The following is a 19,154-nucleotide window of genomic DNA, read 5'->3' as shown; positions in this document are numbered from 1 at the left end:
CTTGTCCCCAAAATCCAGTTCGATTGATTTTAGTGTGAACGCTCCGTACCGTACACGGGCACGGTTCGTCGATCCGTTCTGTCTGTAGTTCATTTACTTTTGGGACTTTGCTGCTTGTGTTCTTCCTTTGCTTGGATTGTCTTTCTGATTCAACACTAGCAGCTTCATTCATGCTGTCGATGAGTATTTCATGTTCTCAACAGTTCATTTCCAGCGCCACATGCTACAAGCAGAAAATTCACTCTAACTGTTGCGTGCAGTTTCCGACTTTCACGGGAATGCACGACAGCGGGTATCCCGATGTGCGCGTTCCCCAGACGTGCCCGCGGGGGCGAGGGCCTGTTCATCGCTGCTTGCAGCTTTAATAATTATTATTTTTTTTAAATATTTTTGAGAGTTAGATGTTCTTTTAACATGGTCATGGAGAATATACTGTATATTTGTATTCTGGGGGTATCGTTCCTATGCAGAGGGTAGTTTAGTTTATTTATTGACTACACTGAGGGCGTTTTATATTTTAATAATTTATTTATTTATTGTGTTGAGTTGAATGTGCTACTTATTTTGTACTGTAATTACCTTGTGCCTTTTCTACCTTTTTTCTTTTCTTAAAGCTGACTCGGTGTAAACTGCTCAGAATTCCAATGTACTTATAGGTGCAAATGGCAAATAAAACTCTTGAATCTTGAATCTTGAAGGGCTGGCTGTGCCCTCTCTCCCCGCCGGGGACGCCCCCCCGCTCCCGGTGCGACTATCAACTGCCTCAACCACGTTGTGCCGCCAGATCGGAGCACGGCACCACGTAAAAGGCACCAGAGGTCTGCGGTGATGTCGGCAACCCACCTGACCCGTCTTGAAACACGGACCAAGGAGTCTAATGCACGCGTGAGTCAGAGGTTGCAAGCAAAACCCCGTGGCGCAATGGTAATGATCGCTACCAGCTGTAGTCACCTGCTATTACACTAGATACAAATGTCAGGTCAAGTGCTGCTTCTGTGTTTTGTGTGCTGTTATATCGTGTTCCTTCCCCATTATTAATACACACCGTGTATGGTGTGATCCTCAATAAATTCTTCAACAACAAAACCATTTGCATCTGTGCAATTGTTCCCCCATGATGAATTATGTGAATTGAAATCCCCACACCATATTACACTGTCTTCCAGTGGTCCAGCGGTAATATACCTAGATTTAGTTTTCCACAAAAGTTAATGATATCTATCTTCCCTCTATTAGTCCATACCTTAATCACAAATGATCCATGATCTGTGCTCACCTGTGTAATCGTACAACTCATTCCATTCTGTACGAATGATGCAACTCCTCCACCTTTAACTGCAGTATATCCCTTTATAATAAAATCTAACTGTAGTTTCAACCATACACATTATATTAGGTTTCTCTTGCAAGTTATCGATATACCTCTTAAACTCTTGGCCATTTGCAATTAAGGTCTTTCATTCCACTAAAGTACAATTAAGATGACTCAGAGGATCCAGCCAATGCCTGAAGGGGGACAGTTTATCTTCATTAAGAACATCTTTAACTGTTTCTCAGTGCGGCTCTTTCATATCAAGGTACTTTTCCGCTGATTTGACAGTTATTTTGATCCTTTCATTTCGGCTTTTTCGTCCGTGCCGAACAGTTGATTATCTCTGCACATAAAAAGTACAAAATCATTCTTGCTCACTATCAGAGTTTCCTCCTTCCATCCTTTACATGTTCCTGTATCTTTGTTCCCGCTGTCGTTTTGTCTTGTCACCCGCATGTTTCCTGACACCTGCGTGTTTCCTGACACCTGTGTGTCAACCTTCTTTACTGCATCTGTATAGCTGATTCCCTGTGCAACCTCGACTCGCTGCATCTCCTCCGCCGCTCTCTTACTGACCTCGCATCCACGGTAAGCCGAGATATGTTCCCCTCCACAGTTGCAACATTTCAGCTTTGCTCCCTCTGCACATTTGCCATACTCGTGGTCTCTGCCACATTTTTATTTATATATATATATATATATATATACACCTTTGCTTTCCCTTGCAGACCGTGGCCACATGTCCAAATCTCTGACATTTGAAACATCTGAGTGGTGGTGGGGGGGGGACATACAGCCAAACATCATAACACATACTGTAAGATCTTTTCCTGTAGTCTATCTTCCTCAAATGTGATCAGAACCGAGAGGTTATCACATTTAATCCCGTTCCTGTTTGCTTTCATACGTTCGACCTCACTCACATTTGCATTTGTTACATTTTCTTTAACATCATCATCATCTGATATATTTACAGGGATTCCTGCGACAGCTCCCCTGACCACTTTCCGGTCACTAGTCAGAGAACATTGCACTTTCTTGCCATTTATTTTATTCATTCTGATTGCTTTCCCCCTCGCTGTTCTCCATCCTTACACATTATCAGCAGTGATCCATTTCCTAGTACCTTAGCACTCTTAACCTCCCCGATTTCCCGACCAATGGATTTAGTTAGCAGAATTGGGTTCCAATCGCCGAAAGAAGCCCCTTTTGACGTATGTTTAACCATTACCTTGTAATCCTCTCTCCTCATTTCTACTACAGCTGTTCTCACGTTGCATTCACTATCATCCCATTTATTATTTTGGTTCTTTCCGCGTTTATTTTTTCCAAACTAAATTCCACTCCTCATACCTCCCGCCGCCTACTTCCATCGCTACTAACTGGCTACCTGATCCATTACTTCCCTCTGCCATCTCTCGTCCAGTCACAGTCCAGTGTTGCCAACCTGCCTGGCAGCCTGGCAGCAGCGTTCTGTATCAACTGTAGTCATTGGAAGTTCCGCCTGCTGATACCAGAATAAAGTGCGATGCAATAATCAAATAAAAGCATGGATGAACTTTTCTGAATCTGCAGGGTAAAAGAATGACCTGATCTTGGTAAGTTGTCTCAGTTGGGCAAAATAGGACTGCACCACTTTAGTCACCTGAGCATCAAATGACAGCTCAGAATCAATAATGACACCGAGGTTCCGGGCCTCTTTCTGCACATTGTTAGACCAGGCACCCAGACTAGAGGAGAGATTCTCAATACTACTAGTGCTGGGGCTACAGGGGGAAATGATAACTATTTCTGATTTGGAGTCATTCAGCTGCAGGAACGTTTTGGACATCCAATTTTTGATTTCGGTGAGGCCGGACAACAAACAGGACACATCGGTGGTACCAGGCTTTAAAGGGACATCCAACTGCGTGTCATCAGCATAGCAATGGAAATCAATGTGGGACCAACAGTAATGTTAGGCATAGTAATGGACACTGGACACCCCCATTCTCATGTATCTTATGTATTGTTTTTATTTTAATCTGATATACGTTTACGTGCACTAGCAGCTAATATTTTGCTAGGTTAATGTGTGGTTATAAGGAGTAAAACTCACACAACTGTAACTAACAGTGGCCTGCTAAGATATGAGTTGTGAGTGTGCAGAACGTTGTCATTGTAAATGTGTTTTGAAGATTATACAGGAAGAAGACATTTTATGTTTATTGCGAGTTCATAGTGAACGTGAATGTTTATAGCGCGTCATTCAGCAGACGTATTGGCAGTATGTAGCCGCGCAATGCTAACGTGCTGTGTTTCTGTGTTTCCAGAAAAGAAGTAAAGGATTATATTTTTAAATTCATGCACACCTGGAAGTCACTTTGTGTCCAAGTTTGCAACATCAATATTGTGTCTACGCATGATTTTTCCCACAATGACAGCAAGGAAATTTTAAGTGAGCATGTGTGAGGGGAGTAAATGGCAGGATGTATGAGAATTAAACTAAGCATGCAAAAGTATATACAGTCTTCCTGACTGAACTTCTGCTAGAGCTTCATTCTGAAACGCTTCTGAATGAAAATTTGAATCCATTTTCATAAGGTAAAAAAATGTTAAATGTTCAAAAAGACAATATCCTGGACAAGTGTTTTGTAAACGTTAAAGGTGCCTATGTTTCCAAGTGTAGGCCACCCATATTAAATTCCGATCATAACGTTGTGCACATGATCCCAGTGTACAAGACCAAACTCAAGCAAAGTAAACCTGAAAAGAAAGTGATAAGGACATGGACAAATGAAAGTAGGGAGCAACTGAAAGCCTGTTTTGATTGGACAAATTGGGAAATCTTTCAGGAGGGATCACTAGAAGAAATGACTACTGTTACAAATGATTATATAAATTTTTGTGTACAGCTGGTTGTCCCCACAAAGGAGATTTAAAATCTATCCAAATAATAAATCATATGTGACCAGGGACATAATACAAGTAATAAATACAAGGAAAGTGGCTTTCAAAAACAAAGATTATGGAGCACTTAAACAGACAGGAAAAGAGCTCAAAATCAAATTGAGGAAAGCAAAACTGGCACACAGACAGCTTCTGGAAGATACCTTTAAAGCTAATAACTCTAAAAAGGTGTGGGATACCATGAAATCTATGACAGGAATGTCATCTCCAACTAAACCTATTGTGACAGATAATGAATTTTGCTTTGCCAACGACCTAAACACTTTCTTTACCAGATTTGAATCACTAGATAATTCTGATAAGTGCACTGAAATACTTAAAACTATTATACCAACTACCTCAGACAGAATTGTCATCACTGTCGAAGATGTTAGGAAAAGTTTTCGGTGTACAAATTCCAAGAAAGCTGCTGGACCAGATGAATGCAATGCTTTCCTTCTGAAGAACTTTGCAACCGAGCTGGCACCAGTGTGGCAACCAGTCTTTCAGGCTTCTGTAGACACGCACACTGTACCTCTCAGGGTTGCGTGAGTTCAGCTACACTGTAAACAATTGCTGTTAATTTACAGCAGAATTTCAACAGTATTAACCTGTTATTGCTAAAAAACAGTGCTTTACTGTTAATACAAAAGAAAATCTGTTAAATTATGCTCATAGGCCGTTTTTTAACTGAACTATAATGTATTCTTAAAAAACAGCACTTTACTGCTGATCAACTGTCTAAAGTATCATGAATAACAGTTCGATGCAGTATTTTTTGAATTCTGGGAAGAGCAATTTCACCTGATCTGCACATGTGAGGCTGGATCCGTTCTTTTCTTCATCCATTCCCATCTTACTGATTATTTGGTAAGTAGTAATTTTATTTAATTAATAAATCTGTGCAAAGGTTATCAGTGATGTTTCCAGTTAGTTTGCATTACAGAATATGTGCATGTCATGATAGAGGGATTCAACAGCTAGCTAGAATTTCACAGATGATTGCATATTAATCGGACAACACAAGGAGCTCATTTTAATATCTATGTATTCAAGTTAATATCTAAGTTAATGTGCTGACACATGTATTTTGCCAGTGAATTCATGCATAACGACGGTGTATACATTTTACAGTCTATGGAAGTCCCTTCAACATTTAAAGTAACATTAAGACTTCAGTGCATGTTGGTTATTGGGTGGTAATTCAGCAGAGCAGATACAAAATTGAAGGCAAGGTTATTTACTAGCTAACTAGTGTTTTTGAATGATATCTGAAAACCACATGTTCTATAGATCAGATGGTCAGAATATTCATAATTGATCAAAAAACAGTTTCTCAACCAGTAATGCACACCACTCAACACAATTCATTTAAAACATTGACTAAAAATCCATGAAGTTGACTGAGGAAAATTCTTTCTAAGTTTCAGGTGAAACAGCAGGAAGCTATTGGCGCTGGATGGTCAGCCTTGAGGGCCACTTCATATGTGAAGGGATCCAGCCCACCTTCTTGATGGGGCTTGCTGCATTATTTTCCACCTTCTACACCTGTAAAACCTGTATTTTTATTGTGGCATTAATCTAAGTGATTCACACAACTTGATTTTTACACAGTACCTGAAGAAACACTATCATTTTTCAGGTGCACCGTAGGAATAAACCCTGAGAGAGGCACCAAGGATGGACAGGGCAAAGTCTTCTCAAAGAAAACTGGCAAATTCACGAGCTACAAGACAAGACTACAACCGTATATCCACATGTATCCACTCTGCTGATGGGACTCATGGACTTGAGTGGGACTTCATTTAAAATGGTGAGTTTACATTACATACATGATAAGAGGAAATGAGGGGTACACACACTGATTTTGTATGTGAGAAGTTACAATGAAAGTTGTGTTGGAACTCATGTATCTCTCTCTCACACAGTCAGCGGGCTACCAAGGCTGGATTGAGAGAACTGGTGTCTTTGAGTGGGCCATAAGTCATTCACTAACTCACTCCCCCATTATCGCCCAATACTTGGACTTCCACACTTATCCATGTGTCTTGTTAGAGCCTGAATATTCATACTTGGACATGATGTCACATGTCTGGTGGTGTTGGTGCTCATTATGATATAAGGCAAAATATTATTTGAGAGTTTTGTTTTAACTCTATGATATAGCTCAACTGTCTGTAACTGTTCCACAAAGTAAGGTTAGTAAGATTGACAGATGTCTTCAGAAATGCTATTTCTTCTGAAATTTGGTTTGTTATCTGTGTCAGGTTTTTGTTGGCGCTGTGTTGAATTTCATATGAAAATAAAAAGTAAAGTGCAATAAGATAAGCTGTAGATTTTCTTTTCTCACACATTGTACATGATTGTAAAAGCAGTGAATTAGCTCTGTTCTTCACTCACATGTTGTTATGGTTTGCATTCTGTGCTTGTAGCCATATAGACAGACATTTTGGGCATCATAGCCTTAATTATAGCCTTTTTCTTAACAAGTGCCTTTAATTGTATTTAGTGTGACTATTCCTTTGTCTGTAACCTGCTAAGTCTATTCATATAGGCAAAAAATAATGTTTATTAAAATGTATGTAAAAAATACAACCTAAATAGTGCATTAAAACAAATCAGTAAGATAATGTAAAAGAAAGGGGAAAAACAGCTATATAATGTATCTTTAAACAGTAAATTAACTATAAAATACTGTGAAATTAATCAAAAAACCTGTATATACTGTATTTTTCATTAACAGTACAAAGCTGTAAATTTCAGCGACAGTATAATAATGTTAATTTTACAGTAGAATAATGGCAACCCTGCTTCCAGCTCTTTACTGTTATTTTACTGGGAAATTCTTAACAGTGTATGCTTTTCACCTTTTACACCGATGACTGTCGTACAAATACACCAAATCAATACATCCTAAAGTATTCTGATGATACGGCTATAATATCTCTGTTAAGTCACTCGGACAACCCTGAGCTGCACCAACATGGTGTGAACAAAATGGTCGAGTGGAGTGACAGTAATGCTCTTCAGATTAACACAAAGAAAACGGAAGAAATTTTATTTGGTTCACCATCTGATTCTCATAAAGTTCCTATTGTTATTCATAACGAAAAAATCCTGCAGGTATTTTCATATAAATATTTGGGAGTAATGATTGATCATATGTTATCTTGGAAAGACCACATTGAATTTGTTGGTCAACCCCTTGAGAAACTCTATGAATCAGCCTATCATAATAACATCTTAAGGCTGGCTAACAACATCGTCTCTAACCCCAATCATGTTTTGAACAGTGAATATCAACTGTTACCATCGAATCGGAGATACAGGGTTCCACGATTTAATAAGGTTAGACTGAAGCACTCTTTTTTGCATCAGTCAATCCTTAAACTAAATATGGAGCCTAATCCCAGATCAAATGTGCGTTAAAGGGCCCTGAATATTGTCTTCTGTGATTGTAATGTTTAAATGTTTGTATCCTTGTTTATTGTCTTTGTCCTTTCTGTGATGTTGCAAACGGAGCTGCTGTTATGCAAAACAAATTTCAGACCTGTCTGACAATAAAGTATAAAGTAAAGTAAAGTAAAAGTAAAGTAAAATGTATTTAGACTTTTGCCAGTGTGTTCAGTGATGGGAGAAGAGTTAGCGTGGCAGGAGGAGGAGGGAGGAGGAAGGAGAACGAGAGCGCTGACGGATTATAAGAGAACAGGGAGGATCAGAGAAGAGACAGAGCAGCTGAAGAGGGAAACCGTACATGTTCTGAGGGCGTGTTGGTGATATTACTGCAGCGGACTGTGCTCCAGTCTGCGTGGAGGAGCACTATTTACCCAGTGAGCAGCTTCTACCTGAGAGGCATGGAGGGTTCATCGGCCCTCATTTTACTGCTTCACCTGTCTGTTATGGTGAGTTCACACCTGTCTGTCTGTCTGTCTGTCTGTCTGTCTGTCTGTGTGTGTGTGTGTGTGTGTGTGTGCATGTATGAAGGGAAGGAGCCACAGAAAAGAAATGATGAAAAAAGCCTGAAAACAAGTAAAAAGGCATGTAGGGGTAAATGACTTGATCAGTTCATTTATGGTATGGGTTGACTTAAGGAGGCAAAAACATTGTTTTTTCATGCACGTCCATTAAAATGTTTTATTTCAGACTAGTGGGAAAAAAACAAAAAACATTCAGAATACACATTCAGGTGTTTATTTTACTGCACTTCTAGATTTCTCCTAAATTCTCCAAACGTTAGAGAATGCCTCATTTGTATATTTAAACATGAAATTTCAGAAAACTTGAAATACAAAAAAATAATTATCTTTATGTCAGTAATCAACTGGGGAAGTTTCATGGTGAAATCTATTAGTTAAAATTTTTAACACTATTCCCCCAACCTGCTCTCATGGGAAGGCATATAAATAGCATTTTAACAACATTTTAAAGGAACAATATGTGGGACTGACAGATAGTGTTTAAAACGAGTACAGCAGTCCAAATACACTGGACGGGATCATAACCGGACAAAACAAAAACAGGCGCTGCGGACTGGAATGGAAATTTCGAAGAGGAACATACCGTCTGTGGCATTGTTGTCAGAGTAGCCTGTATTTCAATTCAGCATGTTTCCTTAATCTCTGATGATATATCATGGTCATTTTATGATTTATCACAGTAAATATATCACATATTGGTCCTTTAAGGACATTCCATGTTTCAAGATAACACATTGTAAGCTTTTCATGTGTCATTTCACGCCACGTGATTAACTTTGCGAAATGTCTTTTTGCATGTCATTTAAAGAGATTTTTTGTTACTTCTTACATGTATAAATCATTGCGGTTTGGTGTCCCATGCGCGCTCGCGTGTGGCTACGCTGTTCAGACTCAGACTCCAACACAAACTACACGGAAGCATCAAAACCGCAAAGTTCTATCTAGTGAAGCCCGTCTGTTAAACAGTGTTAACTCTTCCTGCTCCAGCCTCCCGACAGCGGTCAGAAGACACAGGGGAGATCTTAGCTTTGGTCTCCAGAGCCGGAGTCTCTGCTGTACTCTGCTCCTCTGCCTGCCTTCACTCACACACCGCGCTCGTTCTCATTCGCTCTCTCGCTCCACCTCTCATGTGCATGCACGCACACTACACACTGCAGAAGAGTTACGTTATCGTCTCCGACCAAAACTCCGGTGTCTCCCCTGTTCATTCTGACCGTGGTCGGGGGGCTGAAGCATTGATTCATGGAGAGACCTTCGTCTGGTCAGCTAACTTTACTGCCAAGCAGGTGAAATATAGAGTGATATTGTGGTTTTAGCTGACGTGTGTCACCTCACTGTTTTGAGCGATGCTTGTTTGCGACCACAAGCGCGACAACAGGACGTTGACTTTCGTTGACTTAACAGCCACAGGTGTCGCTGTTAACAAGCAATTTCTGATTCTTACATAAAGTCCATTTAACACTCTGCTGTTACCGTGAAACAGTTGCGGTTAGGGTTAGGCAACAAACCCACTCAGTTAGGTTTAGGGAAAACTTCATGGTTGGGCTTAACATAAGTACGTAAATTAAGTAAAATATGTGCATAAACAACATAACATAAGTACGGAAAACATGTCACTTCACTAACGTAACAACAACACTTTGGGTTGAAAGTCCTGTGTTTGTTTGTTTGACCCATCCACCTCCCGACCCTCCCACCATCAGCAGTCTCTCTCACTTATTATTCTACGTCACTAGCTCAGAGCGTCGCATATTCACGTGGATGTGTTTACATTACAGAATCAAGATTCTGTTACTGTAACGCCTATTTCTCTACTCAGATGTTTTCGGAAACCGACACATTCTCACTTCCAACTCGTTAAATACCGCCGCTTGGTCAGTGCCCCTCAGCATTGGGGACCGACGTTACATGCATAGTGTCCTTTCAAAATAGATTTACGTTTTCACAGGAAGTTAGGTTTAGGAGACGCCCAGTGCGGCTGCTCTAACCTGTTAACACGGACGCCGAAATAAAAAACAACAGGTAACGCAGCCGCCACGCGCTGCTGACGTTCCCAGTGTGGACGAGGGCTTGAGGGTCACAGTAGGGGGTCATCATGAATCATGGTCACACAGTTGCCCAGGTCTCCCACCAGTGGGCCACCAAACAGCTGGAAGATGGCGAAATGTGTGGGCAGCATCTACAATTCATTATTCTCTGGTCCATGCACATTTCAGCTGCAAACAGACTTTCTATTTCCCAGTTGTTTCCTCAGGGCAGCAGTGAGTGATATGTGGGTGCTTTTTATGGCCCTAATCATCTTTTATAGCTTTGAGTCTGCAAACATTAAATTATGTGGTTGTGGTTCACACTGTGATTTAAATGTGTGACATACCTGCAATGTGTTTTATTGTCAGAGTACAGAGTGTACAAATACTGTCAGAGGGCTACAAACACAACAACAGTTTACTGAGAGCTTGCGCCACTTTTCAAACGGCACAGCACGCCGCCGTTTAACATTTTCAGCGTTACCGACAAGCACAAGTATGTTCTGGTGTCCAAAAATCTTAAGACAACACAAAATGTCCGTGGAAGCCTGATGTATTTGTAAAATCGGGCGGTGGAAATTTATCTTTGACGTGGCTCACATGGAATAAAAACATACATGTAGAAAAAAATACACACATGGGCTGGTGTTAAAAATAGAATAAACAAAATATACATGTACATATGTATATACATACAGTAAATATTTGAGGTGATTCATGAACGGTGAAAGTGATTTTCTTTTCTTGTTACCTCCACCAAGGCCGAAGGCCTAGGAAGGAGGTTACGTTTTATTTTGCTTCTGTCCAGTTTGAATGAAGTGTTTTACGATGCTCCGCGACGTACAGCTGATCTCAACATAAAGAAAAACACATTTGGATGATGGCGCAAGCTGAACGGCGAGGGGAGGGGGGGGCAGCGACGTACATGAAACCTGCCTTGGCGGAGGTCTGCGCTCTCCGAGTGCACTTCTAGTTTCATTTCATTTTATTTTAGGTCTGTTAAAACTATTTCACAAAATATTAGAGAAGAACGTGAAAACAATGCATGAAATGTACTTTCTCCTTTCTTCTTCTCAATTTTTTGGATCTCATGACCCCTCATACCGCTGCTACAAGACTATGCACAATCTTAAATGTACTGTAGACATTTTTACTTGGCATGTTAGCATGATAAACGTTAGCATGAGAACTGACATGTTTTCAGGATTTTTTTTGTGAGAGTGTGTCTTCTGGTGAACGGTAGATTGCAGAGACCTCACTGCAGCGTTCACCGTGGCCTGGAGGCAATCACGTGGAGTATTAGGGGTGTAAGGTTTCATCTACTACATCGGTGGGTGCTTGGCAAGTTGGAGCAAGGATTCAGTAAGAACAAGGACAGCTGGTTCATTCCGAGATATTAAAGCCTCTCCTCGACAAAAGGAATGAGGCTCTAACGGGTTTGGGGCAGAACTAGATATATTTGAAAGTGTTACTGGAATTAAATTAGAGTTTCTGCAGTTATTAAAAATATCCAATGCAGTCTGTTATATCTGTAGAGATCAAAATTCTAATTAACTGAAGACAAAAACTTTTTTGTTTTTACTCCATGTAGATCATAAACCCCTGAATATAAAATGAGTCATTGAAATCGGCTGAGAAATGTAAACATTGTGGTGCTTTCTATCCAGAAAAAAAACGCAGCTCTCTTGTTTACTTGTATTTATTTACAGGCCAGTACAGTGATTTTGCCATGGCGACGGGCTGACGCAGCCGTCCATCTATTCTATAGAATACAACGCACGTCTCGATGAAAAGAGCAAAACAAAAAAAGATTCTTTAGCCTATTTATGTAGCTTATGTATGCATTTATTTATTTAGCCTAGATCCTGATGTGCTCACATAATATTATACACTTTTAGAATGACCAGTCTATCTTCTTGGCTTTTATTTTGCCGTGTTTACTTTTACTTCCTGTCTGCCGTTTTTCATTAATAATTCAATCAGGAAAGACTCGTATGAATTGAATGATGATTTATTACAAAGTGCACAAATTATGAATAGTAACAGTCTTTGACGATTTAGACCCGATGTGAAATAATAAAGGGGAAGTGAAGCTGTAGTAGGATGTAGAAATATTCCCCCCGGGTCTAGACACTGGTGGTGGTGGTGGTGAAGATTGATGCAGATCCGATGAATGAAGTGGAGCAGGATTACTCTGATGTGATGAATCTGAAGGTGATGGGGTGGTGGAGGGTCGCATCTGTTAGCGCTGAATACTGACACTGAAAACTCATAGAGGAGAATGGTTTTTAAACTTTTGACAGCAGCATGTTATTGGTTGAGGGAGATATGGCAAGCCCTGATTGGTCACTGAAAAGAGAGACGCCCATAATCAGCTGACATATTAATAGCCCATGAGAGAGAGAGAACCAGAATGAATGAGAATGAATGAGCTTGCACCCCTAGTCTTCCTGTCTGAATTTACGCATAAGCTTCATTTCAATCAGGAAAGACTCGTATGAATTGAATGATGATTTATTACAAAGTGCACAAATTATGAATAGTAACAGTCTTTGGCGATTTAGACCCGATGTGAAATAATAAAGGGGAAGTGAAGCTGTAGTAGGATGTAGAAATATTCCCCCAAAGAAACATGGAATAAATACATTGATTTATTGCCTATGAATATGAGGTTAAGACGTGCACATCTCCTTACCTTACAGCATCTGGGAAATTTAAGCAGAATAAAGTTAATTAGGAAAAAACAAATTATAACTCACGAGGTATGAGGTAAAGATAGAACATGATATGGATATAATATCAAGACCAGGTGATTGTGTTAACCTAAGAACAGTGCTAAGTGGAGTTGAGAAAGACCGTGCAATATAAGGTCGCATGCGAGTGTAATAAGTGGGTTAATGATATACATGATAGCAATTAAATTATGAAGGCACGTTAGCCTACTATGAATGATGTTGAATCAGACTAGAGTAATGTGAGATCTCGATAGACCATTTAAATGAAAGCCTAGTGGACCATGTTGAAACGCCGGTCATGCTGACCATGAGACACGTGAGTCTCGGACCTTATTGGGACGAAGGTCATGTTGATGATGAGAGCCGCTTGAGACGCAGGTCATGCTGACCATGAGACACGTGAGTCTTGGACCTTCTTGGGACGAAGACCGTTCTAGTGTTAAATAAACATTGCATAGTGTGATTAATGAAACAAGTGAAATAGTTTGAATAAGGTTGTGCCAGTGTAGCTGTAGTCCTGAGAGATGAAGTATAGTATTTGAAGAAAGCATAATAGAATAAATAACCACCACCACCAGTTATATGAATGACTTACCGAAATCAAGGTTTTAATGATCTTTGATTTGCGAGGATGGTGTTGACATCGGGGCGAACGTAGGAGGTATAAGCAGACTAAGACCAGAGCATTAGAGAGGTCACGATAGACCAGAGCAATAGAGAGGTCATAAGACCAGCATATAATAATAATAATAATAATAATAATAATAATAATACATTTTATTTAGTGCCGCCTTTCTGGACACCCAAGGACACCTTAAAAAGATCAATTAGAACATTGACAGATAAAACAATATAACAACAACAGGACATGACAGAGACATCATTGTACAGACACATAGGATGGGTGATGATGAGTACTAGAGAGTGAATAATAATAATTACCTTAGCTGTGAATAATGGAAATAGCTGAATATAAGAGTGTAGGAGTATCCAAAGGTAATGAATTGATTGTAATGATCTGGATTAATTAATCTGAACAGATGATTTGATAAATGCCGAGGTCAGCTGTACAGGACCCAGATAAAATAGAGGGACGATTAGCAGCAATGCAGCAGCTAACTGAACACCACCACCAGTTATATGCATGAATATAGTTATATGCATGAATATAGAGGATCTGCTGTTATTTGTGTGAAGGTCGTGATGACTTTCTGCAGAGGAACGCGTGATGCTTCCGTTCGATCTGAAGTGTACTAAGGCCAGATCCGATTCGATGATTAGTTGAATATGAGATAAGAAGAGAGTGTATAGTTATGAAAAGGTTGAGAATATGATGATAATAAATGAAAGCATTTATTAGAAATGATGATACGAAGCACTCGCCTGAATTATGATGAATATAAACATTTTGCAAAATAAAACGTGAATATGTAGTAATAAAGAACCCATACTTGAGAGATTAGCCGGAAGGCCAAGATTTGCTTGCGATAATCCAAATGAATTAAAATTAATAATACCTGATGAATTCCGAGGTCAGCTGCAACCGGAACCAGCCAAATGGACGATTAGCAGCATGCAGCCGCTAAACGAAAACCACCACCAGTTATATGCATGAACATGAAGATCTGTTGAATGACGCCGAGGATCCGCAAATTGCTGCTGCCGCTGAGATAGGTCGTGATGACCCTCTGTGCAGATGAGCGAGTGATGCCTCCGTTCAATCCGAAGAGTTTACCATTGGGATGCCGACGATTGAGGGACACATAAACCAATGTGATTGTGCTCCGATGAAGGCAATGACATGTAGCCCACGAGCCTATGATGAACGCTGGAGCCAGAGGGAGGCTGGCGCTGAAACCATACCGTTATATTCTCCCCCCAAAAGAAACCCCACGGATGACGTGTCCGTGGAAACTGAGACTGTGTAATTTGCTTGCTCGTGAAGAAGAATGTATGCCGTTATGCCACTGCACAGGTGTGTGTGATGTTGAGATGAGGTCAGCCATGACTAAACGCTGTTTAAAGTGGATCGTGTGATCGAGCATATGTCAGAAGGCGACGCGTCCCCAGCCATATGTCCCAGTTGAACCGTAGCTGCACCGTGGTTATGAGTTGATGCCAGAGGTGACGTTGTTTCCACGTCGAATGCATTCATCGAATGCATTCGCATTCCCGGCGTCGGAACGCCGAAGCTTGTCGCAGCCATCGCATATATATATTAGCCCTAAGGCTTTGTTGTTTCCGCGAGGCACTGGCCTTCCTTTACCACGATGTGACTTTTATTTATTTATTTCGAGCATGGTTTTGAATCTGCCTCCAGCTGCCGTCCATGAGAGCCACGAGACATTCATTTGCCAACACCTACCGACTTTCAGACCAGTTTATGATTATTATGAATCATATTCTGTTACTGTAATGCCTACTTCTCTCTCAAATGTTTCATAAACATTTTGTAGTGTACTGTTATCTGTAATTGTTCCCAACGCATCTGCAAGACCTCAACTCGGGAGGAAACAGGCAGTAAGAGCTGATCTGAGGTCTGCTGCCCCTCTGTCGTCTATGAGCCGGCTGTCATGAATCAATATTCTGTTACGTTAATGCTTATTTCTTTCCGCATATTTTCTCAGATCATCTTGTAGTGCACGGTTTAGCTGTAAGATGAGAAGGTTTGTGATGCCGCCGCCATTGTGAAATTGGTGAAGGAACACCGAGTTCTGTTCACATGACCGGAGCACACCCGATAGGAACGCTCTCTGATGGAAAGACCCGTGATTGGTCAAAGTCTCCCTTCGAGGGTTAGATCTTTTAAGCCTTAAAACAGAGCCATGAGGAGGAGCAGAAGTCTAGTTATCTCTCAGAACACTTGAATTACTATATGCTGAAAGATTATGGAATTGTTCCCAATGCAGCCAATACTGACTGAGTTTTAACTGATATGATGACTATAATGTATTAACTTGCATTTAAGTCCAATTACACAGGACTTGTAGGAACGTACAAGCGCCACTAGATGGAGACAGCATGAAGACAGCGTATGAGACTTGTAGTGCTTATTACCGTAATACACGTATTTAAGTTTCCACGTGATTTGCGATGCTTTATGAATTATGCTGAGTGATATTTGTAGGGTTTAAAACACATAATGTTGTCGAGATTACCCAAGTAAACCGAAGTTTGATATATGTCACAGATTTAGGAACAGAAGGCTGCTTCAGTCCAGAGTCTGTAACCTGTACGCTGTAGAATTAGAGCGCACCGCTATTACAGTATTTACGGTATTAGTTCCCTGTGAGCCGTGATGCGCCGAGAGAATGAAAAGTGTTACAGTTTGAACAAACACCTCGAAAACTAGTTAAAAGACAGCTGGTTATCTACCAGGACTGGATCCCGTGAGACCACCGGTTTGATGTACCGGCTGAACTTGTGGATTTATTGAGCAGATGACTTTGAATCACGCTGGTTCTTCTGTGAGGAACCCGGAAATGTTTGCACTCTGACTGAATACGGAGCGGGATAAATGATGCATGATATTGAAGCTATCCGAACCTCGAGTGCGATGTCTGTAGCCTGGAGTAGTGAACACGAGGGAGAAACTCATTTGCTGAGGATAAGACGTCGCTGGTTATACCACTGAGACTGGATTAAAGTACATGAACTATTTTCCGTTTGCATGGAGCTGCTCGATGACTTTGAATCACGTCGGTTCTTCTGTGAGGAACCCGGACATGTTTTAACTCTGACTGAATACGGAGCGGGATAAATGATGCATGATATTGAAGCTATTCAAACGTTATGACCACGTTTCCTCGATGGTGATATGTGGCCTCTTGCCAGGTAATATGAGGCTGTTGAATTGTGTGAAGCCTTTACCTTTAGATGAAGTGGCATGAACGTAGTGACGAGGCGGCTGTGATGAAGAAGCTAGACTCTGTTGGAAACGCTGAGCTGAATGCATAAAGTTTGCTGGATTCAACCAAGACTGCGAGTGCTATGTTTGTAGCCTGGAGTAGCAGAAGAAGCTGCCTAGTAGTGGACGAGAGGGAGAAACTCCTTTGCCGAGGATAATACGTCGCTGGTTATACCACTGAGACTGGATGAAGGTACATGAATTTATTTTCCGTTTGCATCGAGCTGAACCATCACCTTAACGTGGTGGAGAGGTTTGCGTGTCCCTATGACCCTGAGGGCTGTGTTGTCTGGAGCCTCGTGCTCCTGGTAGGGTCTCCCATGGCAAATTGGTCTCAGGTGAGGGGCCGGACTAAGAATGGTTCACAAAACCCAAATGACGACACGAGGCAGAGGAAGAGTTACCCGGCCCGGAGGAAGCCCGGGGCCCACGTCTGGAGCCAGGCCCAGACGGAGGGCCCATCAGCGAGCGCCTGGTGGCCGGGCTTGCCACGGAGCCCGGCCGGGGATACCCTGAAAAGGCAACGTGGCACCCCCCTCCTCCTCTCCATCCTGTGGGCTCACCACCTGCGGGAAGAACCGCTTGGGTCGGGTGCGCTGTCACACGGGTGGCAGTGAAGGCCAGGGACCTCGACGGACTGGACCCGGGCGGCAGAGGCTGGCTCTGGGGACGTGGAACGTCACCTCTCTGTGGGGGAAGGAGCCGGAGCTTGTGCGGGAGGTGGAGCGCTATCAGTTGGATCTGGTAGGGCTTACCTCTACGCACAGCCTCGGTTCTGGAACCGTACTCTTGGATAGGGGTTGGACTCTATTCTTCTCTGGAGTTGCCCATGGTGTGAGGCGCCGGGCGGGTGTGGGGATACTCACAAATCCCCGGCTGAGTGCCGCTATGTTGGAGTTTACCCCGGTGGACGAGAGGGTCGCCTCCCTACGCCTTCGGGTTATGGGGGGAAAAACTCTGACTGTTGTTTGTGCGTATGCACCAAACAGCAGTTCGGAGTATTCGGCCTTCTTGGAGACCCTGAATGGAGTCCTGTATGGGGCTCCAGTAGGGGACTCCATAGTTCTCCTGGGAGACTTCAACGCGCACGTGGGCAACGATGGAGACACCTGGAGTGGCGTGATTGGGAGGAACGGCCTCCCTGATCTAAACCCGAGTGGTCGTTTGTTATTGGACTTCTGTGCTAGTCATGGACTGTCCATAACGAACACCATGTTCGAACATAAGGATGCTCATAAGTGTACGTGGTACCAGAGCACCCTAGGCCGAAGGTCGATGATTGATTTTGTAATCGTATCGTCTGATCTGAGGCCGCATGTTTTGGACACTCGGGTGAAGAGAGGGGCGGAGCTGTCAACTGATCACCATCTGGTGGTGAGTTGGGTCAGAGGGTGGGGGAAGACTCTGGACAGACCTGGTAAGCCCAAACGCGTAGTGAGGGTGAACTGGGAACGTCTGGAGGAGGCCCCTGTCCGAGAGATCTTCAACTCACACCTCCGGCGGAGCTTTTCTGGCATCCCTGTGGAGGTTGGGGGCATTGAACCCGAGTGGGCGATGTTCAAAGCTTCCATTGCTGAAGCTGCGGCGGTGAGCTGTGGTTTTAAGGTCTTAGGTGCCTCAAGGGGCGGCAACCCTCGAACACCGTGGTGGACACCGGTGGTCAGGGAAGCCGTCCGACTGAAGAAGGAGGCCTTCCGGGATATGTTATCTCGGAGGTCTCCGGAGGCAGTTGCAGGGTACCGACGGGCCCGAAGAGCAGCAGCCACTGCCGTGACGGAGGCAAAGCAGCGGGTGTGGGAGGAGTTCGGAGCAGCCATGGAGAAGGACTTTCGGTCGGCACCAAAGTGCTTCTGGAAAACCATCCGGCACCTCAGGAGGGGGAAACGGGGAACCATCCAAGCTGTGTACAGTAAGGATGGGACACTGTTGACCTCAACTGAGGAGGTAATCGGGCGGTGGAAGGAGCACTTTGAGGAACTTCTGAATCCAACCAATACACCCTCTATGGTAGAGGCAGAGCTGGAAGCTGATGGGGGACCATCATCAATTACCCTGGTGGAAGTCACTGAGGTAGTCAAACAACTCCACAGTGGCAAAGCCCCGGGGATTGATGAGATCCGCCCAGAAATGCTGAAGGCTCTGGGTGGGGAGGGGCTGTCTTGGATGACACGTCTCTTCAACACCACGTGGAAGTCGGTGACAGTGCCTAAGGAGTGGCAGACCGGGGTGGTGGTCCCCCTTTTCAAAAAGGGGGACCAGAGAGTGTGT

General features: G+C 42.6%; 1 long non-coding RNA gene across 1 annotated transcript in view; it reads right to left on the bottom strand.

Moving 5' to 3' along the window:
- The window catches only part of LOC119487956, a 33,553-nt gene that overhangs the window by 10,393 nt on the left and 4,006 nt on the right, over window positions 1-19,154 (bottom strand). Inside the window, exons 2-4 of the long non-coding RNA XR_005206831.1 lie at window positions 16,392-16,399; window positions 1,960-1,969; window positions 1,673-1,681 (exon numbers count right to left, since the gene is read on the bottom strand). This is a non-coding gene — a long non-coding RNA (uncharacterized LOC119487956). The remainder of the gene's footprint in view (window positions 1-1,672; window positions 1,682-1,959; window positions 1,970-16,391; window positions 16,400-19,154) is intronic.

Source organism: Sebastes umbrosus, chromosome 5 (genome assembly GCF_015220745.1).
Source record: "Sebastes umbrosus isolate fSebUmb1 chromosome 5, fSebUmb1.pri, whole genome shotgun sequence".
Taxonomy (NCBI): domain Eukaryota; kingdom Metazoa; phylum Chordata; class Actinopteri; order Perciformes; family Sebastidae; genus Sebastes; species Sebastes umbrosus.
This window is presented reverse-complemented; position numbering and strand designations above follow the sequence as displayed.